The 26,147-nt window shown below is 38.3% G+C and overlaps 1 protein-coding gene and 1 non-coding gene across 2 annotated transcripts in view; one reads left to right on the forward strand and one right to left on the reverse strand.

Annotated features, from left to right (window-relative positions):
* FMN1 (formin 1) overlaps positions 1-26,147 on the reverse strand; it is a 483,837-nt gene that overhangs the window by 379,023 nt on the left and 78,667 nt on the right. The window lies entirely within an intron of this gene.
* LOC126033091 (U6 spliceosomal RNA) lies at positions 3,510-3,616 on the forward strand. Its single transcript, XR_007504246.1, has one exon. It is a non-coding gene; the product is annotated as a U6 spliceosomal RNA (small nuclear RNA).

Here is a 26,147-nt window from a genome sequence, read left to right on the forward strand (position 1 = left end):
TTAAGTTTTCTAAGAACTGAGAAATATTCCACTTGTACATACACCAGTTTCTTTATCTACTCATCTTTTCTTGGGCACTTGAATTGCTACTGGATCTTGTCTATTGTGAAGACTGCTGCAATAAATATAGGAAAGCAAATGTCTTCTCTAATTAATGCTTTGGGAATAGATTCTAAGAAGTAGAATTACTGGGCCACATAAATTTCAATATTTAATTTTTCAAGAACTCTTCATGTTGTTTCCTGATAAGACAGGCGACATTTCCACCAATAATGGAGAGGGGCTCCTTTCCCAAACATCATAGATTTTTCAGTTAAGTGACTTCTGATTGCAGTTGTCTCATACCATTTTTCATACTTTCTCATTCTCTGTTAAGTCTATTTTAGAGTTGCCATCAGTTCATAAAACAACAGACTTGCCCTGGTTACTTTGAACCTGTCATTTTGGAAGTCAAAGAACTGATTAATGCTGAGAGACCTTCCTGAACTATTATCTTCACTATAGATTATGCACCACACATTGAAGGCTGGAAAAAAATAAAAACCTAGTATTGTGCGATCTGGGTGGAAATCTTAAATTCATGTTTACCACTTTGATAATGCTACATTTCTTTTATTAAAACTCAACAGCTTGGGCCTGAGCAATAGTACAGCAGGTAGGACTTTCGCCTGGCACATAGATGACCCTGTTTAGATCCCCAGTATTCCATATGGTTCACAAGCCTGTCAGTATTCTATTTTCTTTTTTTCATAATAACTTTATTTAAGTATCATGATTACATGTTTGTAGTTGGGTTCAGTCATAAAAAACACCCCCCCTTCACCAGTGCAGTATTCCCACCTTCAATGCCCCCCATCTCCCTCCTCCCACACTCCCTGCCTGTATTCGAGATAGGTATTCTACTTCTCTCACTAATTAAAATGGTCATGGTCGTTGTTAGTATAGTTATTTTTCTTTTCTTCTTCTTTTTTTTTTTTTAGTGTAGTTATTTTTGTGACTGCACTCACCACTCTTTGTGGTAAATTTCATATCATGAGCCGGTTCCTCCAGCCCTCATCCCTATAGTCTCTGGCTATTAGTACAATAATGTCTTCTTTTTTTTTCTTAAATCCCATAGATGGTTGAGATTATTCTGTGCCTATCTCTCTCCCTCTGACTTATTTCACTAAGAATAATAGTTTCTATATCCATCCACGTATATGAAAATTTCATGATTTCATCACTCCTGATGGCTGCATAATATTCCATTGTGAATATGTACCACAGTTTCTTTAACCATTCATTTAGCCATTATGTTGAAGGATATCTTGCTTGTGTCCAGATTCTGGCTATTGTAAATAGCACTGCAATGAATATAGGTATGCAGAAGGCATTTTTGTGTTGTGTTATTGTGTTCCTAGGGTATATCCCTAGGAGTGGTATAGCTGGATCATAAGGGAGTTCAATTTCCAGGTATTTTTAAAGGAATTTTCATATTGACTTCCATAAAGCCTGGATATATGGCTACATTTTTGTTGTATTCTGCTACTACCAAAACTTTGCAGCACAAATCACTACTGAATCCCTGCTATCAGAGTTCCTAAAAACCTCTTCCTGGCCCTGTTACTTCAGTCCTTGTGTTAGAGAAGCTGGCATGTCATAACCATTCTTACATTTTTTTCTTCAATGAATTCTTTCCAAAACTAGGTAGATATTTTCCTTGCAATGCATGATGGGAGATGACATGGTCTCCATTTGCACCTGATACCACCCGTGGCTTTTTGCCTGTCCCCCTTCTCCTGAAGTGCTAGCAAGTCATTTTCCTGCCTGTTGCACAGTTGTGCATCTCATTGACAGGGATTCTGGCAGGTTTTAGCCAGCCTCCCACAAAGATTCAGACAGCTGAGTCAATTATATGATGAGGTCAGAGAACTCTGAATAAGCTGCCTGCATACTTCATATCAGGCGTTCCAGGTTTGATCCCTAGAGCCACATATGCTACCTATGTACTATCAACAGCAGTTTCCAAGCACAGAGTCAGGAACAACCCGTGGGCACTTGCTGGGTGTGGACTCTAAACCAAAACCAAACATGATGTCATGTATTATGACTATATTCAGGGCTCCTGATTCTTGGAGTACAGAGTTTGAATTCTTGCCCCAACACTTACTAGCTGCAGTCATTCAGCTTAAGAAAGGTAAGCTCTCCAAACTTAACTTTTATCATTTCTAAAATGAGGACAGCAATATAGTGATACAGAAATAACTTTCTCAATGATTTTTGGAAGTTTTAGAGAATAACACAGAAATCATCTGACAAAGAGTAAGCTGTTTATAAATGCTAGCTATTACAACCTGCATAACAACCACGATCTCTAGTTCCAAAGGTCTGTCTGAGACAATTGCAACATAATGGGTCTTCTGGAAACATAACAAAAAACGCTATCCCAGGCTCCATCTTAGGATCAGCACAAAGACCAAGACCACCAACCACAGAAGACAGATTAAAATGACACTGAGGGAACAGAACTTCTAGAACCACAAAGAAAGACTTCATCATAAGTCCTACTCCTGGACCTGTGCAGATACTGAGATCTCTAGATACAGAGGTCTGATTTTATCACCCAGGATGGAGCAGAAGTCTTCCAAACACCACGAAAGTACCAAGGGGAGAGTAAATGAACCTGAATGGAGTCTATAGTTAATCGCATGACAATATATTCCAAGGGTGGAGAAACCCTGTATCTCTTAGGCCAAGGGAATTCCTTTTCGAATGACCCCAATATTTACTGTGCCTGTGCAGGAGGGAAAAAAGAAAGGCAAAAAGCACAAAACAATTTTTTTTATTTATTTATCTAGTTTTTGTCATTTTCTTTGTTTTGGTGTGGTTATTGAAGTTGTCTCCATTTATATTTATTTTTTTCTTCTTTTCTTTTCTTTATGTGCTCTGCCATGTTTTTTATCTCAAAAGCATGGCTTTTATGTGGTGCTTATCTTTATTGTTGGAGTGCTCACTGGATATTTTATTTGACACTTCTTTTTGTACTGTTGGGGTGTTTCACCTTCTTTTTCCCCTTTGTCTCTCAAACCGATGATGAGAGTCTCTAGAAGGACTCCACCCATTTTTGGTGTATTTGATTTTTACCCCAGTTTATTAATTTTCTCTTCTTCAAACAAAACCACATAACTTGAACTATCTAGTCCCGCCTCCCAGTTAGAGGGGGAAATAAGGGAGGCACCAAGACCAAACAGGTGTAAGACCACTAAGTAGTAAGCTAGGCACAGAGGGGACCACGTATTCTAGCAGCCCCAGGGGGGAGGGAGGAGGATATAGGAGGTAGGACGGGAATGGAAGTGGAGGGAGGACAATTTGGTGATGGGAATTCCCCTGATTTTATTTTAATATGTACCTAAAATATTATTGTCAACAATATGTAAGCCACTATGATCAAAATAAAATTATATTATAAATGCTAGCTATTATATTAAGATGCAGTCCTGGAGATTTTTTTTCCTGATTAAAATAAACTCACACTCACTTCGGCAACACATAGACTAAAATTGGAATGATACAGAGAAAATTAGCATGGCCCCTGCGCAAGGATGACATGCAAATTCGTGAAGCGTTCCATATTTTTAAAAATAAAATAGTTAAACTCTTCATCTACTAGAAATATCAAGACACTGAAATAATACATGTAAACAATTATTTAAAAGAAATATCTAATATTATTTTAAAATAGTAATGCAGAATTAACTTTATAGTAAGTCTCATTAAGTGCCCAACTTCGATATAATTTTATAAAAGTTACCATAATTTTAGTGATCAAAGTTTTCTTTTTTTTTCTTTTTTTGTTATTGGGCCACACCCGGCGGTGCTCAGGGGTTACTCCTGGCTGTCTGCTCAGAAATAGCTCCTGGCAGGCACGGGGGACCATATGGGACACCGGGATTCAAACCAACCACCTTTGGTCCTGGATCGGCTGCTTGCAAGGCAAACACCGCTGTGCTATCTCTCAGGGCCCGTGATCAAAGTTTCTGATCTTCCTATGAGTTTTTCAAGGAAGTTTTCATTAATATCAAGTGTTTAAACGCTTAACATCTTATATATATATATATATATATATATATATATATATATAGGTTGGTTAGTTATAGCCTTTTATAATGCCTGCATTTCTTTATAAAAACAATATATTTTTAATAATTTATGACCAAAGGCTCTCCTTCACAGCAAGTCACTTAGCTGGGACCAAGGCCTCTAAAGATCTCTCTGTGAGATAATAATATCACCAACTTAACAGAGCAGTTTTGAAAACCAGATGAGAGAGCAGATCAAAGGGCTATGCAAATGATAAAGTTCTGCATAAATTCTATGCTTCTGTAGCTGTGGGGCTGCTACAGCTGCTGACTGAAAGGCGCTGAGTCCTCATCACAAGAGATCCTTATTAGAGACACAATGTATGATTAAGAGCCATGGGAAGCGATTCTCTAACTGCAGACTAGGAAGAGTGACCAAGAAAATAACCCCTGTCTCCCCTTGCCGATGGACAGGAGAGGAAACAAGTTGGACCAGATAAGGGCACCGTGGACAGGGTCAGGCTTAGTTGAATGGACAGTTCAATAATTATCAGGATTCTTGAGAAAAGTTGTACAGGAAGTTGAGTAGGAGATAAATCTAAAAAAGAAAGTGGATAGGTGATAGAGTAGGGTCACTGAATAATGTTTAGTTGTTTTTATTTTCTATTTCCAATTCCAATCCACACCAATTCTATTTGTTTGAACATACATTATTAGGCTCAGTGTTATTTTATCAGCTCTCCAAAACTCAAAATGAAAAATGTCCACAGATTTACCTGCCTGTCCTTAAGTTTCTGTTTATTTTGCAGCAGCCTGAAAGAATAAAGTATGAGGCAGAAAGAGGGCTGAAAAGAATCTCATGCCCTAGCAGCACATCAGAGTGGAGGCGATTCGGCAGATAGAGAGAGAAAGCAAGAAAGGAGCTCGAAAGTGCAGGCAGACTGGGGTAGAAACCAGGGAAATAAAGGAAGATAAATTACTGTCGGTGCCAATTTGCGGGGCCATGAAAGCCGAGTCCTCTGGATCCACCTTCCTGGTGAGTCCTCTGGCTCCAAAACTTTAGGAAGGAAAACTGATGCCATAAATAACTGTGGCAGGGTAACTGCAAAATGGGATACATGCTTCAACTATATTAAAGGAAAGTGTCTTTCCTGACAAAGCAAAAATATGGCTTTCTGCAGCTACAGAAACGTTTCAAGAATGGTTCCATGTGGGAGTTTGAGAAATTGCAATGGGCATGTTGCAAAAAAGTGTGTGGAGCTGTGTGGGGGAAGAGAAACAAGGCAGTTCTGTCAACAAGGAAGAAACAGAAGATTTCACATCTTCGTATCTTATATTCCATCAGAGAGGCAACCAGGCTGGATGTCATTACCTTAGGGATGATGGTCTCATTTGGGACATTGGTGATGGGAATGTTGCACTGGTAAGGGGGTATTCTTTACATGACTGAAATCATACAACTACAATCATATTTGTAATCACGGTGTTTAAATAAAGATGAAAAAAAGTCAATGGATAATCTTTACACAACCCTAGTTAGCTACTAATTTTCAATAATGCTATGGATATAATGCTCTTGAGCCCTATGACTCTTTAACCAATTCATTTCTGGCCTCTTAAAAACCATCTTCCTAACTGTGTTCTAAAAGATCAGACCAGAACAACTAACTCACTAACTGAACAAGTGAAGCCAGATCTAGCTGTAAACAAAAAAGGAAAAATAGCTATTACTTATTAAATTAAAGTCAGGTGACAGTCAACAGAATAATTAAAAAAAAAACACAGCTGAGGAGCTAGAGTGATATAGCATAGCGAGAGGGTGTGTACCTTGCAGCAGCCAACCACAGGTGGACTCTGGTTTGATTCCGGGACACCTATATGGTCCCCTGAGCTTGCCAGGGGCAATTTCTGAATGCAGAGCCAGGAGTAACCCCTGAGCGCCACCGTGTGTGACCCAAAAACCCAAACCAACACCAAACCAAAGTAAAATACACAGCAGAAACATTAAAAATACAAGCCAAGGAGCCGGAGAGATAGCATGGAGGTAAGACTTTTGTCTTTCATGCAGAAGGTCATTGGTTCAAATCCCGGCACCCCCCAAAAAAATACAAGCCAAATATGCTAATGTCCTAAAACTTTTCAATTGAGAGCAAAGATGAATAAAAATGTTTGCAACCCAGCTCCATTTTTTTTTATTTCTTTTGGCTTTTGGGCCACACCCAGTGGCACTCAATGACTCCTTCTGGCTCTGTGCTGAGAAATTACTCCTGACAGACTCAGGGGACCATATGGGATACTGGGGATCAAACCAGGATTGGCAGCATGCGAGGCAAACTCCCTAATGCTCCAGCTCCAGCTCCCCCACTCCCACTGCTCCATTCTACCCAAAATACCGAAATCCCCACTGGAGCCAAGAGTCTTCTTTCTTAAATGTAGGCTGTGAAGCCCTGGGGATAGTTTCGGAAAGGTTGTACAGCAGTGATTGATGCTTGAGCACACCAAGTCCACATTCACTTGCAGAGTCTGTGCCATATTATGTGCCACAAGTCCAAATTCCTGCCTCTACATCTCCCTGAAAAGGGGGAGGAGAAAATATGATGACATGTGTCATGCAGGGTTCTCATTTAAAGAAGTATTTGGATAGAAAAGTAGTGGAGATGGTAACAGGGTGGAATGGGAGATACAGGAGCGAGAGGCACAGAGGTAGGGTCAAAGAGATACAGAGGGATGGAGAGACAGAGATAGAATGGAGATAGAATGAAAGGAGCAGAAAGGCAGATTATGGCAGACCACCGAATCCTTGAGGTAGGCCAGTAAACAAGAATAGGAGGCTGACTGCCTATTGGAATAGAAGACAGTAAAAGGCACAGAGAAAAAAGGGGGGGAAAAAAGAGCATAATTTTGGGGTTAGGTATGAATCATATCAAAATGAGGGTGAAGATACAAAAAGCGATTCTCACCCTGGAAAAAGTGAATGGATTTTCTGAATGATCAAAGACGATCATTTCTAACATCCTTAGAAAGGGATAAAAAGCCCATCTGTTGAAAATTTAGTCATAGGCTTGTTTGTATATATCGAAATAAATGGCATTTCTTCTAGACCATTATTCTCTCTCTCTCTCCTTCCCACCCTCTCTTAAATGATAGTCTCCCTTAGTGGTGCCATCCCCATAAGTCTCTGCAGAATTAGAGGAGAAGCATATCATATCAGAGATTAAATTTGGGGTCTTGTACATGCTTGGTATGTGTTCCACAACTTTGAGCTCTTTCCTTACCCCTCATTCTTAAAGATTCCTAAAGTTTCATGAGCTTATATCTGTGTACTTATAACCTGCATTTCACTCCTGAGTGAAAATACACATCCAAAGTCCTAGTAAAAGAATTTAAGTTAGATTCCTTTGATATATTTTTATAATATGTCTAGTTGCACTTTAATTTTTAGTTTTTGGGTCACACCCGGCAATGCACAGGGGTTACTCCTGGCTCTATGCTCAGAAATCACTCCTGGCAGGCTCAGGGGACCATATGGATGCCGGGATTCGAACAACCGACATTCTGCATGCAAGGCAAATGTCTTACCTCCATGCTATCTCTCCGGCCCCTCTAGTTGCATTTATAAAGCACCTCAGAGAAGCTATCAAAGTCAGTATAGGAGGACTTTGTGGTATTTGACATAAAAATTCACTTCACAGCTTAAATAACATAATTCTCAGTGAAAACAATTAGATTCTACCACAATGCAATCAGCTACCTGATGGTTAAGGTAAGCCTCGAAATCACTGAAATATAGAACCTAGAGGTTATGAATAAATATTTTCAATCTAAATAGCATAATGTGTCACATTCTTACATCTTCAAATGACGGGTGTATAAACCATCCATTATAACCAAGCTTAAATATGTTTGAGCCTGGAGTAGCACTGCACATAAAAATAGCCAAGGGAGAGTCCTAAAATGCTAGATAGAGCTCTAGTTCTGAGCAGGGGTCCTCAAACTTCTTAAACAGAGGGTCTGTTCATTGGCCCTCAAACCATAGGAGGGCTGGACTATAGAGTTGAAAATTACTAGGAACAAATTCCTATGCACACTGCACATATCTTACTTTGAAATTAAAAAATAACAAATAAATTTAAAATAAAGAACAAGTAGGGGCCGAAGAGATATAGCATGAAGGTAAAGCATTTTTCAAGAAGAAGGTCATTGGTTCAAATCCCGGCATCCCATATGGTCCCCCGAGCCTGCCAGGAGCGATTTCTGAGCATAGAGCCAGGAGTAACCCCTGAGCACTGCCAGGTGTGACTCAAAAACTAAAAAAAAAAAAAAAAAAAAAAGAAGAACAAGTAAAGTAAAATCAACAAACTTACCAGTATTTCAATGGGAACTATGGGCCTGCTTTAGGTAGTTTTGGTAGTTGGAGGTTTAGTAGTTTGGCAATTTGAGAACCTCTCCCCAGCATGAGAGGAATCGAGATACAGAGAAAGGGGGGAGTCGGAGAGTGTGGAGCATATCACAGATATGCATACTATGGGCAGGGATGAGTTAGCTGCTAAGCAGGACAGGCAGTGGTGGCAAAAACCAACCAAACAAACAAACAAAAAAAAAAAACAGCAAGATGAATAAATGCCCTTATCAGGCTGCATGTGGCCTATGGGCCTTAGTGTGAGGACCCCTGGTTCAAAACCTGCAGCATCTCCCATCTTTCCTTGCTATAAAATTGAAATGCATCTTATTTTAGCAGATTTTCCAATTGGCATTTTCTGATGTCTACACATTACACCAAACAGCTCACCTACATGACTTCATTCAGTCACTGTCTCCTTCAGTACATGTACTATCCCCATTTCACAGAGTAAGAGACTAGTGCTGGAGTAATTAAGATTATGTAGCTATTAACAGGACCCCAGCTCTGATTCCAAGTCTAACACATTTTATAAGATCTCAGACTTCCTCCATTGCTCAAACCTTAGCTAGAAAAGATCTGGCTAGCATCCCGAAAAATATTGGAAAGTAAGTACATATTACCTTCTCATTCATCTATGGGCATGTCAAAGACCTCTTAATATATAAGTATATATATCATATATGTATATATATATGATATATATACTTACATATATACTTAGCTCTCTTTAGCTTTCTAGGAGCATTTCCAAAGTTTTTTGTTTGTTTTTGGGCCACAGCCATCATCACTTAGGGGCTACTCCTGACTATGCTCAGAAATCACCCTGGCAAGATCAGGGGACCATACGGGATACCAGGGATGGAAGCCAGGTCGGTTGCATATATATATGTCTAGTATAAGTTAGTGGGCTGATGTGTTCCCCCAAATCTCTATATGCAAGCCCTAACCCAACAGCACATGAGAATGTGACTTTCTTTAGAGATAAAGACTTTCAAGAGGTGATCAAGTTCAAATAAGCTGCTGGGTAGGCTCTAAGCCAACCTGACTGGTTTTCTTCTGAGCCAAGGAGAACAGAAAGCCACAGCAATGCAGGAATGCACAGAAAGATAATCATGTGAAAAAGCAACAGAACAAAACCTCTAGAAACCACAGGAGTCTCGGAGGAAACCAAGCCTACAGGCACCACCAGCTTAGACTTCCAGCCTCCCAAACTATGAGAAAATACATCTTTGTTGTTCATATCATCCACTCTGTGGTATTTTGTTATGTAGCTCAGACTAATACAAGTACCTACATGTGTCCCACAATCTGCCAAGTGCTATGAACACTAAGGTATTGTGGGATTAATGGGATTGTTCTGTTTCTACCTCACTCAGTATCTGTCCTGATACTCACTGGTTGGAATCAGCTTTGTGTGTAGAACTGTGGATTGGTGTTGGGATCAGCTGGTCCCCACCTTTCAGGTGTGACTATTTCCCTCAGATTAAATATTTGGATGGAGAGGAAGTAGGCCCCTTACGTTTCTGGTTCTCCTTGGAGAGGAGGTTAGTTCTCCTTAGCTTTTTAGGAGCATCTCCAAAAGTTGTTGTTTGTTTTGGGGCCACAGCCATCATCACGTAGGGGTTACTCCTGACTATGCTCAGAAATCACCCTGGCAAGATCAGGGAACCATATGGGATACCAAGGATAGAAGCCAGGTCAATTGCATGCAAGACAAATGCCCTACCTGTTTTGCTATCACTCTGGCCCCTATGAAGTTATATGTTCATAATAATAGATACATTTAATCTTATGTAATATGGACATAAAATATTTTATGTGAAAAATATTTATTTCAGAAAGTTTGGGAAATAGTTTATTTTCACCATACTTTGGTTCTTCAATTTTTAGTAAATTTTATTAAATTATCTTTATTAGTTCCATCATACATAAGATGATATTATATCCTATGCTAAGAAGATTTAAATCTGAGTCGCCATTCTACCTGAGGTTTCTAAATTTTGAATTATTGGTTCTTGACTTTTTTACATATAAAACATATAGCATTTGTGTTAACGATATCATAAGGTTCAAGTAGAATCAAGAATTGTGTATGAAAGTTCACTAAAACTAGAAAAAAAGTGTTCTGGATTAATGAAAGAATACTAAAATATTTTTGTTGGCTTACATGACCCTCTTTCTAAGTAAGCCAACAGCAGCTGAAAATGAAAATTGCTTTTGATAAACCTCTAATAATCACTGGTCATTAGTCTGTCTGTCCACTGTGCATCAAAATGGGCCAGACCCCTTTCAGATGGGATCTACCATGAGTAGATGTCACCTCACATGTTCTCCATGACAGCTCACAGATTGTTAATAGGAATCGCAATGCCAAGTGTTTATCTCAGGAGACCTTTTTTCAGGCATAACCAACACTATGGGTTTTATACAGGCAGATGATCAAATCTTCAGAGTGACTGTTGAGCAGCAATAAGAGCAGGCCATCAGGAAGTGGATAAGGGTGGCAAGACAGAGCAATAAAAAAATGGAAAGACACAGTTCACACCTTAACTAGGCAAAGGCCCTCAGCAAAAAACTCAGTCTCATGCATCAGACACACCTTTGCCTTGCTGCGAAATGTGATTTAAATAGACATGAGAAAATGTGTAGGTTCCTAAGAAAGAGGTTGATTAGATATAAAATGTTATCAAGATTATCTCATTCTTGACTAGATGCCTTTACAAGATAGGAAGAATGGAGGTCAGGACATCCCTGTCTTGGGAAGTGCCTGGTGTACCATATACCCAGACCAATTAGGCCTGGGAACTGAAATAATACTGTCCATAGATGGCAGACGAGGAGCTCATTATTATATCTTCCCCTTTCTTCATCTTTGCACTGTCTTTAATTCCTGGAATGAGAGATAGTGCCAACTCTTCCTTCCCTCTTATTTCCTTCCTGCAAATGTTTGCTTCAATTCAAACATACAATAAAAAGTAGTGGAGTAGCTCTAATTAAATATCCCTTCTCCAAAACTCTTCTAAAACTTTAATTTCATTGGCTAGGTCCCTATCAATACTTATTTCTGCTTTCCCAAACTCTGTAAAGGACAAATGAGCATTTCATTTTCCTTTTGAGACTCATTTTTTATTCCTTGTGCTATATTATCTGAATGCATTGGCTGCCTTTATCAGACCTCAACACACTGACATCCAGTCTGAAAAAGCTATTGTGTGCAACTGGGTGCTAAAAGAAGACAATATTTCTTCCAAATTTTGCCTACATCATGACATTAGAGGGGAAAAAAAAGCAGCCGAAAACTGGCATGACATTGTGCATAATGTTATACCCACGATATTCACTGTACCTAACAGCAGAGGTAAAATCACAAAAGAAACCATTAAACCTTTACCTTGCTAGCCTAAAATTATTCTTGGAGAGGCATTCATCCAAAAACCTGGGGCCACAAGTCTGTGTCCTAAAAAAATTTTTTTTTAATTTCCTTTTCAGAATACAAGCAGCATGACCACTCCCAGTCTTTCTCACTCTTTCAGGCTCTTCCATGGAGTTACAGTATCTAGGCACCCCTTCCCCACACCTCTTAGGACTCTCCACAATCATCCACAACCTGGAGGAGGAACCCAGAGGAACTGCTAGTCTGTTAGCACACAGCCCCCTCTCCTGGACAAAACAACAAAGAAACAACACATCCTGGAAAGGACCGCAGAATTCTTCAACAGAAAATACCTAAGTCATTGCCCACAGGTTGGACATGGGACACTTGCCTGCGAATGGTCCAGAAAACTTCAGGAGCACAGAAGGAATCGCAAATCCCATCGTAGCTGCTACTATACATGGAATTGTGCATTAACTTCAATTCTACTCATCATAAAAAGAGAATTTCACCAATGAGTTCATAGGTGCCAAGATGTTGAATTAAATTCCCACATGTAGCCATTAGTGAAGTAGTTGGATTTGGGCTGAAAGCGCCTTGAACTGGGAATCAGAGGGTCTGGCCTCCAGTTCAGTTCCAATACCTACAGTGTCTGTGAATCTGGTCCAGCCACCCAGGTCACTGAACTTCCTTGAATGGCCTCATGAATGAGCTGGACGTATTAGAAGAACTGATCGTTAATGCAGTTCTGAAAATATGAATTTGTATTGTCTAGGAATAGAAGTGGGCAAATGCAAAAAAATTTGAATGACTAGAAAACAGCATCTACTGGAATGCTGGGACCCTATCCAAATAGGACCAATTAACTCCTTGATTTTAGGAAAGTCTTATCCTCTTAAGAATAAGAATGAGGCGGGGGCCGGGCGGTGGCGCTGGAGGTAAGGTGCCTGCCTTGCCTGCGCTAGCCTAGGATGGACCGCGGTTCGATCCCCCGGCGCCCCATATGGTCCCCCAAGAAGCCAGGAGCAACCTCTGAGCGCATAGCCAGGAGTAACCCCTGAGCGTCACAGGGTGTGGCCCAAAAACCAAAAAAAAAAAAAAAAAAAAAAAAAAAAGAATAAGAATGAGGCAAAATAATCTTATCAGTGGCAATATTATATTTTCTATATGTATGTATAAAAGCATTACTAATAGCATTGTAACCACAGAATGTGAATAATGTTTTTAATAAAAAATAAATAACAACTGGGTATTGATGCTTCATAAACAACAGAATGTTGAGACATCTTTGCTATAAAGTACTGAACCGCTATTCTTCCCTTATTGTTTTGAAATAAGAGTAGTCATCCCAAATTACCTGCTTAAAGTTTATACTTAATCCTAGCCAAAAGACTGAAAAGTATTGCTTGCTTAAAGTTTAGAAGAGGGAAAGTTGATACATATGCTTATATTTAATTCTAACCTTTGCATTAGGTAAGACATTAATCCAAAAACACTGCCTTAGAACCACAAAGTTTTTGTAGGGCTTTCTGCAAAACAGACAAGAAACACTACATTCTATGAAGTGACAAGGAAAAAACTCGCAAGAACTAACATCACTTTAAAACAAGAGACACTGGCTTGGGATATACTTGAAAGACTAGTACACATACTTTGGTCTTTTGTGTTGCTAATTTTTGTTTATATCATTCTGTTTGTTTTGAGCCACACCTAATGGTACTTAGGGCTTACTCCTGGTACTTTACTCAGGGATCACTCCGTGAGGTACTTAGAAAATAATATATGGGGGCTGGGAAGGTGGCGCTAGAGGTAAGGTGTCTGCCTTACAAGCGCTAGCCAAGGAACGGACCGCGGTTCGATCCCTCGGCGTCCCATATGGTCCCCCCAAGCCAGGGGCGATTTCTGAGCACATAGCCAGGAGTAACCCCTGAGCGTCAAACGGGTGTGGCCCAAAAACCAAAAAAAAAAAAAAAAAAAAAAAAAAAAAAAAAGAAAATAATATATGATAGTGGGGATCAAACCTAGGTCAGTTGTGTACAAGGCTAGCTAGCACCTTATGTACTGAGTAGTTCAAGAATACTCTGGAAGAAGTAGGAAAGAGGAGTTCAGAGCTAATAGTTCCTGACCTCCTCATTCCCAAAGTATCCAAAATAAACAAAAATATGATGTTTAAAATATACTACCATGAAACTTAGTTTCAAGGCAGGTGCTTAGCTATATTGCCTCTCTCCATTGTGTCTTCTGCTGTTCCCCAATTATCAGATCTCTTGAGGAGAGCAGATCAGGGGGGTTCCATAAGGATATGCTAGGTTGTTGGCCACAAAGTAAAGTGGAAGGACACATACAACTAAAAGAAAACCATTGACCTGAAAAATTCTTGGCCTCTGATATTCATCTATTTCCTCAGGCAAAAAATCTCAAAAGAGGAAATAAACTTGAGAGACAATGCTAATGCTACAACTATAATAAAGACAACCTATATATTTAAAACTTCATTTATTGAATTTCTTCCTTAAAATGAACTTCTAATAATTCCATTCACATTTTGATCTCCCAATTAATTCAAATGCTCATGGTGTTTGACTTGTACATAACTAAAGCAATAAATACTACAGAGGCTAAATATAATGATTATTTGAAAATGTTGTCCCAGAAATTTTTCTACTTAATTTTCCTTTACAAAAAACAGTGTAAAATTCTGAGGGCCTTTAAGATTTTCACTTCCTCTCTGAACTCTTGTTTTGTTAAGATGGGTTCCTGAAAATAGGAATTATTGACATTAAAAGTTAGTGCAATATGGATAACTGTTGGAAGACCTCACAGTAAGATAAGATGGAACACAAAATAACCTAGTTTGAGAGGAGAATGTTGGCTTTGTCAGTTACTACCTTTCCTCTGTTGCTTTTCATTGGCATTAAATAGGAAAGATTCCTTTCACACTTGACACAAATATAATAGTGTCCTTGTGCAAGATGAAAAAAGCATTTCCCTGTGGAAAAGGGAGGCCTCTTGGCAGGAATGAGTTGAAGCAGAAGAAACCAAGAGCTTTGTTGGCAAAGTTTGTTGTAAGAAATGACTCCTTCGAATGCTACTGGACTCAAGCTCAAAAAGAATCAATTGAGGGCTATGCAATGCTCTTAAAATATATTACTTAAAACATACAGAATCATTTTTGTATACTATATTCCAACATTAAACCTCCAAGTCTATGGGCCACAAGATCATAGAAAAATCTGAAGAATTCCTAATCCTATTTTCTGCTTTGCTAATATAACATTTGATTACTGATTTTGCAATTTAGTTCTTGCCTTTATAGAGTGGACGTGAATAACTTGAAGACAGGGATTCACTTCCTATGGTGCCTGTTATTCTCCATGATACCTACCACCATGATGGATGCCTGATAGGCATTCAATGTATATTGTTGAAGATTTCTTCGTGTCTCACATGGGTACACACATCTGATCACAATGAGTGACCTGTTGTTCACTGTTACATCTCAGAGAAAATGGGTCCAAGACACCACGCTGTGTTAGAACAGGAGGATGGTCATTCAGGATCTTCCCTCTGCTATTACTTTGAAACTCACTTTTTTCCCAAGTCTCAGTCCTATCCTAATAGAAATGGGCATAACATTGCTTCTTTCAGTGACAGGACAGCTAGGAATTATACAGAAAGCACATGGTCTACTTAGGACTTGACCACATTTAATAAATGGTTTTCTGCAAAGGTTAAGAATGATGCACAACTTACATCCCACTAAAAATAACATAGAGGTGTAACTGTGGAATGTAGTATTTTGTGCGCCTAGAAGAATAAACATGTTGTGTGAACATTTACCTAGTTTCAATATATGAGGTGACATCATTATTAGATTTTTTATGATTAAAAAAAGCCAAAAGAAATGAATCTATATTTCATTTAAATAGAATACTGTAGATCAAGTTTGGCTCAAAATGTCAAGTGTAAACTAAAGTTTAATTCAATTTTTAATTAAGTATTTTAATTTAAATTAAAGCTTAATTTAGGTTTTAATTTAATGTATTTAAATTAAAGTTTAAAGTAAAATTCTACTGGATTAATTTAATTTTATACTTTTATTTATCTTTAGGGGGATGGTTTTGGGCTATGTCTGGCAGTGTTCAGGGTTTACTCCTGACTCTCCAGTCATGGATCACTCCTGATAGACTAGGAGTAAGAGAAAATAGACTATATGCAGTGCTGGGAATTGAACCTGGGTCAGTCGTATGTAAGGCAAGTGCCCTATCCACTGCAATATACCCTTTGTTTATCTATTAAGCCCATAAATCTTGTGTAACTTAGTGACAAACTAGTAAGGGATGTTTAAGAAAAAGTACAACATTTTCAATAGAAGAATTGTGGAGAGTATTAAAATCCCACATAGACAAGAACAGAAGCAAAAACATAGCTTTAGAGAAGAAAATGTTTGGAATAATTTTAAATGCAAATGGAAAATCAGTGTTGATTAGCTCTTTAATCCCCATTTCTAATTTTATATCCTGATATGTCCAGACACAAGTGAAAATGAGTGCTTTTCTTAATGAACAATGTTATAGTTATTTTCTCTTGCAAGTGGAACAAGGGTCATGTTAAGAGTTTCATAGTGGTGAGTGCAGTTATAGAAATAACTACACAGAGAACTACCATAATCATGTGAATGAATGAGGGAACTGGAAAGCCTGTCTAGAGTACATGTAGGGGTGGGGTGGGAGAGAGGGAGATTTGTGACATTGGTGGTGGGAATGTTGCACTGGTGAAAGGGGGTGTTCTTTACATGACTGAAACCTAATCATAATCATATTTTTAATCAAGATGTTTAAATAAAGAAAAATAATATTAAAAAAAAGAGAAAAAAAGAGTTTCATAGTGAACTCAACATTTTTTCAGAATAGAACCCTAATCAAAACTGCTTTGTTTCCAATTCTTATAATCTGTTTTTAAATGTATTTTATCTGCTATATCGGATGCCAGCCTCTTAAATTCTTCTAGAATATGGTCTGATATAAACCAAATAACATATATATATATTTAATTTTTATTGAAACCAATATGAATTACAAGTCTTTCACAGTTGTATTCAGGGTACATAGTGACAGTAAATTAGGGCCATTCCCACTTCCAGTGTTGACCCCTCTCTGCCCCTGTTCCCAGCATGCTTCCCCAGTCTCCATCCTTGGCCCCATGGCCTGCTCGTGTAAAAAGTCCCTTTTGTGTATAGCATGTTAGCTTGTAGTAGTTTGGGTCTCTTGATTCTATTGTCATTGACTTTGGGTTGGGTATTTAAGTCTAATCATTTTTTTATTTCCACTCAATGTTTGTGAGATTGCTTGTCCCTGGTACCAAACACTATTTTTTTCCTTCCTCTTTTTCCTCAATTTACAAGATGATTTATATTCTATGGTTCTGTTGGAAAAAAAAAAAAGCAGGGAGGAACCCTTGTCTAGAAGCTATAAATATAAATTTAAAAGAAGAAAAATAAAGAAACATAAAAAGAAAAAACCAAATCAAAAACAAGAAAACAAAACAAAAAAGCAAAAACAAAAACAAAAAAGAATGGGTAGCTTGTTGGCAAGTTTTTTTGTTCTTTGTTGTGGTTTTCGTTTTTTTTTTTTTTTTTTTTTTTTTTTTTTGCGTAGGACCACTAAGTATTGGGGAAATTAAATTTGAAAGGAAATTGCATTGGCCTAAGAGATACACGTTTTTTTCCAGCTTTGACACATCCTGTCAATGGATTAACTCAGGCTCTAGACACGTTCATTGTCGAAACCTAAGGTCTATTATGGTGCCAGGAAACATTCTGCTTATTTGTGGTTGTCAAAGTCAGTTCTCTGTAATTATATATTTTGGTTTTTGTACAGATCCTAGGACGAAGTCTAGGATAGAGTCTTTATTTATGGTTCCCAAAGTTTTGCTCAGTCACAGTTGTTGCAGTGAGCCTTCTGTAATTAGTAATCGTGGTCTTTGCACAGATCAAAGGACAGAGTATCTTCTGATTTCATCTCACTGTTAGGCTGGAGAACCTGCCTTTAGATAAAGTTGTTGGGGCCGGAGAGATAGCACAGTGGTAAGGCATTTGCCTTAAACTCAGAAGGACGGTGGTTCGAATCCTAGCATTCCATATTGTCCCCCGAATCTGCCAGGAGCGATTTCTGAGCTTAGATCCAGGAGTAACCCCTGAGTGATGCTGGGTGTGACCCAAAACCAAAACAAACAAACAAACAAACAAAAAAGATAAAGTTGTTGCTGCTTCTTCATCATCAGAATGTCCTATTTACCTAGCCTGGCACTAAATGGTGCCAGAGCTGTATTAGGGACTCCCCTGGGGGAGTTTGATTCCTGGTGCTGCTGTAGGGAACTGTGTCAGTTCAAAGGTTGGGACCTAGGGTTCAGGGTTAAATGGTCAATGTCCAATCATGTGAGGTCTAAGTCAAGTCTCCATGACAAATGTTCAGGGTGGGAGATGCCCCAGGGTAAAATTTGTGAAATCTTATCCTAGTATATAAGAGCATCATTCTATACATAAGATTTCCCTCATTTTAGTATGTCTATTGCAAAAAAAGATGTCATATTATATTGTTAGTATATTAGGGGGTAAAAATGACAGGTTATAATCACTGTGCCCTGGTCCAAATAACATATTTTTAAAGCAGGCAGAAAAGTATCTTTCCACCTTGTGAAGATCTAACAACACAGGGAGAATTTCAATGTAGGCAATAAAGTGTGTGTCCCTCTATGAAATGTAGTTGTTTTGGAGACAGAATTACCTTACCTCACTATTCCCTGCTGTAATGAGACCCATCACTATTAACTCCTCTTGACTCCCTACCATATAGAGGCACCCTTTGCCACCATTGTCTTGTCTAAGTGAGAACCAGAAACATGTAGTATGGAGGGAGATGGTTAGAAGCATTCTGGTATTCTATCTTAAAAGAGAAGCGCTGAGATGTATTTATAGAAGAAAATCTATGTAATTCTGAACTCCACAAGAGTCCCAAGGGTAAGGTAACACGACTGCTGCCCACAAAAGCCTATGATTCTTGTATCTAAGAGACACTATGAAATAATGTCACCCAAGGCAGGTGCTGGTATCATATTTCTTTCCAAAGGAACAGTTTTTATTTTTGGCTTAACTTCTAGTTAGGAAATTAATTTTACTACCCAATGTGGATGACACTTTTCTTTATCTTGAGACAGGCTTCTATGTGTCTCTTTTCCTCCAGGAAGTGAGGGGACCCTGGTATTACGGCCTTCTGAGTTCTCTATCTACCATGTGTTTTGCTCAATACGCTGCCATACTGCTTGGCCTCCAGATTCCACTTCATTCTCTGTCCCCAGTGAAGGAACTTATACCCAGAAGATGGAAAGGGGAAAGACAACAGTTGCAGTTTGTCCAACCTGGGCTGAACTCTGAGTTTATATCTCTTAATGACTGAGTGGCCTCAGGAATTTCCTTCATTTCATCAACCATTAGCCTTTACATAAGAGTTTGGTTATTGGGAGCAATAGCGTAGCAGTAGGTGTTTACCTTGCATTCAGCTGATAGAAGATGGATGTTGGTTAGATTCTCTGTGTGGAGCTTAGTAACCCCTAAGCATCACAGGGGTGGCCCAAAAATAAAAAAAAAATTTTAAAAAAAGAGTATGCTTATTTTTTTTTTTTTCGGTTTTTGGTTCACACCCAGTGGCACTCAGGAGTTACTCCTGGCTCTACGCTCAGAAATTGCTCCTGGTAGGCTCAGGGGACCATATGTGATTCCGGGATTCAAACCAATGTCCTCTGCATGCAAGGCAAACACTTTACCTCCATGCTATCTCTTCGGACCCAAGAGTATGCTTATTATCTAGCCTGTGGTTTGAATGAAAACAGTATTTATCAAAAGTGTGTATGTACCAGTCTGTTTAATACATAAATGTTCAATAGCCAACTGGAATTTCTCTTACTACTATTCATCATCTATACCCACAGGCATGTTCTGTATGCTGTGTCATAGGCATATTATAACATTATGACTGACATATTATGTCACTGACTACAGTCAGTGTAGGAAAACAAAAAGAATGAAGCAACAAGAGAAGAGAAAATAAGCAAACAGCAATGCTAGGGAAGGCTTTCACGAATTGCTGTGGATAGGAACATGATAGTGAGTGGGCTGTCCTTGTGGGGATTAGATTCCTATCAGGTAATCTAAAGAGGAAAAAGTAGAGGATGCCTCTCCTCCTCCTGGACACTGAACTCCCCATCTGCCATTCCTTATCTTCACATCTCAACCATTTCCTCCTGTGTCATCTTCCTTCTTGCCAATATAAGGCAGAGTCTATGCACCTCCCATGCATCCATCACTTCCTCCCTTGTCATTGCCTCCCCAAGACCACCAGCAACCCTCTGTCCCCTAACACTCCCCAAATTAAAACGGTCTCCAGTGGATATTGCTTTCTTTTGTCCTAACTTCTTATGTAGACGGAGAATCTTGAAGGTATTTGTGGTTCCTTATTTTCATGCTATACTAGATCAACTAATTCCTATCAGTGAGGATGTCATCGTCAGGTGTTATCCTGGCATATGACTGTATACAGAATGTACAGTATTCCAGTGAAAAAGGGCTTGCTTAGCATGAGAGCTATGAATGTGGGCTTTTAAGCACATTTCAGAAGTATTACCACCACCACTCTGGAGGCCTCCCTGTCTGAGAGTTTTGGAAAACTAAGTGAAACCCCATTTATACTAAGCAATACTATAAGGAAACAACATTGAACAACATGCATTGTTGGTTGATTGCTGTTCTCACAGCACCATTTCAGCACTTAACGATTTCACACAAAATCCTTGGCATCATCTAATGTTCAACCTTCATGATTATCTCAAAGAACGCCTTTTATATTGATTGCTTAATTAAACTATGCTTCAAAGTTCACACATTACATTTTCTCATTATGTTTTTTTAATGTATTTGCCAGACCAATGTGACTATCCTCCTTTGTTTAATGTTTTTTTATTGAATGCTCACAAAAACCTTCAAGTTACTAACGGGCTAGATGTTAATTGTTTCATCACAAGAAAACAAACTATAGTTTTGTGACTTGATCCAGATGTTAATTAGTACAGCAGTTGATAATCATATTGAAATTTACAAATCTATCAAAGTGTGTACACCTAACGTATACTTAAAACTTACAGAATTTTATGTGTCATCATATTCAATATAACACAAATATCTCCAATAAATATCTACTTATCTACTTGTAATTACATATGGTATTGCTCAACTTATTCCTCTAGTTTACATATTTCTTGTGAACTAAAAGTTAACTTTGGATATCTAAATACTTATAATTTTTGTTCTTTGACAAGAATTCCCCATGGAGGAATTTTTGTAGCAAAATTTAAGTTTAAACTCTTATTTAGCACAGATATCTACAAACTAGAAATTTTATGAATCTCTCTTTTTCTCCAAAAAAAGAAGCAATCATGTCTCCTAAGTTCAGTAAGCCACGTTCTTAGGACTTCATTCTTGGGGTCAGATTACATAGTAGTCATTTATTCATATGAAAACTAAAGTCATTTAGTTTCATTCCAAATAACTAAAACTTCGGCTTATTATCATTGCTGTCTTGAAGTCTACCTCAAGACCAGATGGGATGCTGGGATTCAAACCACCGTCCTTCTGCATGCAAGGCAAAACACTCTACCTTCATGCTATCTCTCCAACCAACTCAAAAACATTTTTATCTCTTTTCCCCTTTTTTGTTTTTGTTTTGTTCTTGTTGTGGGGGCAAGAGCATATCTCGCTGTGCTCAAGGCTTACTCCCAGCTGTGATTAAGGTAGGGAAATAGACTTGGAATTCTAGACAAGCTTTTAACATGCTTATAAAATAGAGTACCATATTTTCCAGCGTATAAGATGACTTTTGAAATAAAAAAAGTCAACCGAAATCGGGGGTCATCTTATATGCCAAGTATATCCCCAAAAATGTTTCAATATGCCGCTAAATGAAAATTGTCTGAATATTGCCACAAAACGAACTTTCCAACTCGATCCTGCACCAATCACTGCCCGGCTGCTCGGACCCTCCGCCTCTCTGACTCAGCCAACCCAAGCAGGCTTTTGATGCATGCAAATGAGACGATGTTCTGCACCGGAATCTACACTGTCAATAGCTGCTCAGGTCGGCCAGAGTCAGAGAGGACGTCTATGACAGTAGAACCTTTGGACCTTTGCTTGTTGTGATTGGCTCACCGTGGTACAGACAGTTGCAGCTCAGGGACGTTCTGTCTGATACGGTGAATAGAGGCCTAAACCTATGTTTTAACTGCAAAATTAGGGGTTGTCTTATACGCTGGAAAATATGGTATGTTAAGCATGGGAAATTAGTATTTAATATAATGTCTCCCATTTTGTTAGATCAAATTTTATTTAACCCTTATTATCTGTGCTCCCACAATCCCTTACCTCTGTGCATTTATGTGAGTGCGTGTGTGTGAAAAATGAGAGGGGAGTTTTTCCAACAGAGGATTTTTGTTAACTTCTTTGTTTTTAGTTTCTTTGTTTTTTTTTTCTCTGAATTTAAACAATACTTTTCTCAGTCAGGTTGGTGCTTTTTTTTTGTTAGCTGAGGTTATTTTTTACAATATGAATTATTTTGTATAAAGTCTTACTGTGCCAACATGACCTGATATGTGAGCCATGCTTTTTAGATCTTGGAAATAAAAATTTGTTCTCATGGAAAATTCTGCTTGTGGACTCACTCTTATCACTGTTTCTTTCCAAGGCTGGAGAAAACAAAGCACTTGAGGTGCTTTATAAATGCAACTAGAGGGGCCATAGAGATAGCATGGAGGTAAGGCATTTGCCTTGCATGCGGAAGGTCAGTGGTTCGAATCCCAGCATCCCACATGGTCCCCCAAGCCTGCCAGGAGCGATTTCTGAGCAGAGAGCCAGGAGGAACCCCTGAGCGATGCCAGGTGTGACCCAAAAACAAACAAACAAAAAAAGAATGTTTTTTGGGTTTTGATTTTAGGTTAATACCTAGTAGTGGATCAAACATGAACTAGCCATGTACAAGGCAAGAACAGACCCTGGTTCGATCCCCCGGCATCGCATATGGTCCCCCAAGCCAGGAACAATTTCTGAGCAGATAGCCAGGAGTTATCCCTGAGCGTCACTGGGTGTACCCCCCCCCCCCAAAAAAAAAAAGTTTACTGCTGGGGCCAAAGAGATAGCATGAAGGTAAGGTGTTTGTCTTGCATGCAGAAGGTCGGTGGTTTGAATCCCGACATCCCATATGATCCCCTGAGCCTGCCAGGAGCGATTTCTGAGCGTAGAGCCAGGAGTAACACCTGAGCACTGCTGGGTGTGACCCAAAAACCAAAAATAAATAAATAAATAAAAAGAGTTTACTGCTAATAAAAGTTAAGTACTAAGTGTATAAATACCACTGGGAAATTTCAAAGTAAAAAATATTCAGAATAAATAGTTAAGAACTGCAACTCAAAGAAACTGAAAATACAAATAACTGAACTTAGTCTTATGCTAAATTCCTCTCCAAATGGGGAGTTACTTCTCTTTACTCCTCTACTTTTTAATAAACTTTTCTAGCTTATAAAAAATACAAATAAGTAGAATGCCTGTCTTGCATAAGGCAGGGAATTGGGGAGGAGAGAGATAGGGGACATTGGTGGTGGGAATGCTGCACTGGTGAAGGGGGATGATCTTTTTATGCCTGAAACTCAACTACAACATGTTTGTAATCATGGTGTTCAAACAAAGATTTTATATTGAAAAAATAAAAATAAGTTCCTTGTTATAAATAAGCTTCTTGTTATCATCATATAGCTGATGGGACAGTATATAGAAAAAAACTAATAGAATCAAATTAAAACCAGATCTAGACTATATGATGAGTAAAATGTTAAGGTACTTTTGATGAAATTTACACTTTAATTAACTCTACACTCTGAATGCACTGGGCAAAAGGATATCTCCCAGCTCTTTATAGCCTGTGATCTTTCTAAGAGATAACAAATACCAATTCAATCATATAATCCCATATGAGTTTTCAGAATTGCACCTGGATTTTAAAAAAGAAACTAGGTGCTTTTCAAATGCCTTAAGGGCCTGTGTTTTCAAAAGCTTAGATTTCCTAAGGGAGTTATTCTATTTATTTAAAACATATGTCAACATATTTTGTCTTCCTAAACAAATGATACTGTTTTCATTTTTTTTTCAGGATTAAAAATAAGCCCTGATAGTTTCAGTAGGCAGAAATCTGCCTGGAGGAAAAACAGGAAATAATAAAGAAAAATAGCACTATTTTTGTCCCTACATAACTTTCCTCTTAAAAGAGAACCAAGTTATCTATTTATCCTCCTTAATTAAATTGAGTGTGGGGAGGTATATCTAACCATATGTTCCACTGCACATGAATTAATTAAAAAGTGTTTCTAAAGCAGTTTATCTTGAACTAATTTTAGTGGCTACATGAAAAATAAAACAAAGCATCATTAAAAAAACATTTTGATTTTCAGTCCTTTCTTTGAAGGGGCCTGTTCTTATAAAAAAGCCTTTGGGGTAAGGATGGGTTTATTCACTCATCCAAGTGACATGTGCTAATCAAAAGCCAGATACTATGACAAATGCCAGAAGCCTGGATAAGTACTTAATTCCTGCTATCCAAGGGATCATAATTCAGTTAGCATCAGAGACTCTCGTATAAACAAATAATTTTAACAATACCAAGCATTTCAAGATGGAAGAAAGAAAGAGCGCTATCTGGACTTTATAAGGAAAAAATGCATAATTCCAATAAAGGTTAAGAGAGTTCATGAAAAGATGGCCTTTTGCACTTGGTCTTGATGATTCAGTAGAAGTTCATCTTCTTTTTTCTGTAATTTGGCTCTGATTTTATTCTCATTCTTATTATCTGGTCATTGGCTGACAGACTAGACGCAGTGGTCCTCAAACTATGGCCCGCGGGCCACATATTGTATTTGTATCTGTTTTGTTTCTTCATTGCAAAATAAGATGTATGCAGTGTGCATAAGAATTCGTTCATAAGTTTTGTTTTTACTATAGTTAGACCCTCCAATGGTCTGAGGGACAGTGAACTGGCCCCCTTTTTAAAAAGTTTGGGGACCCCTGGACTAGAGAGACAATGATAGCAAATTCTATTTCCATATTTTGCTTTGGCACTCAGAGTTGTATTTGTTCTGAGCAGTACTTGCTATTGATGTTTTCTTTTTATATATAAATTACATATTTGAAGATCATGTACATAATTGATCCAATATATTTGTTTCCAGGCAAGTGGGAATAAAATTATTAGAACAAAATAAAGAAGAATAAACAGCATACAGCAACAAGAAAAATTTTAAAAATTCTTGCATCTCCATATCCATCAATGTATAAGAAATTTCATAACTTCATTTTCATTAACAGCTCAATAGTATTCCATTGTGTAGGTGTACCACAGGTTCTTTAGCCACTCATCTGTTCTTGGGCACTTGTGCTGTTTCCAGATTCTGGATATTTGATTACTGCTGCAATGAACATAGGAATTAAGAGGGATTTTATACATGATCTTTTTTGAGTTCCTAGGGAATATCCCTAGGAGTGGTATTGCTGGATAACACGGAAACTCAATTTCTACTCTTTTGAGAAATATCTATATTGTTTTTCAAAAAGGTTGAACCTGTCTACATTCCCCCAAGCAGTGGGTGAGTCCCTGTCTCCCTGCATCCTCGCCAACACTGGCTCTTGATCTTTGTGATATGTGCCAGTCTCTGTGGTGTGTTATGATATCTCATTGTTATTTTCAATTGCATCTACCTGATGATTAGTGATGTGGAGCATTTTTCATGTGCCTTTTGGCCATCTATATATCTTCTTTGAGGATATAGAAATTATTATGCTGCATGAGATGAGTCAGAGTGAGATAAATAGACATAAAATAATCTCAGTCATTTGTGGGGTATGAGAAAAATAGTAGGTAGTATGGTAATAATACCCAGAGACAATAGAGATGAGGATCAGGAGGAACCGTCCATGCGAGGAAAGTTGCCACAAAGACTGGCGAATGCAGTTAGGGTAGTAAATGGCCCACAGTGACAGGGTAACAGCGATGTTGGTAGTGATGGCAAAGAAATTGATGACAGTTAGCATTTCTGTTACTTCTTTTGTTTCTGAACATTATATGGTTTCAAATACAAGTTGGCATCTAAATTGGTGTGTTCCTACTGGTATGTCAATATTAAAAGATTTGGAATTGTAGTGCAGCTGATATACAGCTGTGTGATCCAG

Source organism: Suncus etruscus, chromosome 16 (assembly GCF_024139225.1).
Source record: "Suncus etruscus isolate mSunEtr1 chromosome 16, mSunEtr1.pri.cur, whole genome shotgun sequence".
Lineage (NCBI taxonomy): Eukaryota > Metazoa > Chordata > Mammalia > Eulipotyphla > Soricidae > Suncus > Suncus etruscus.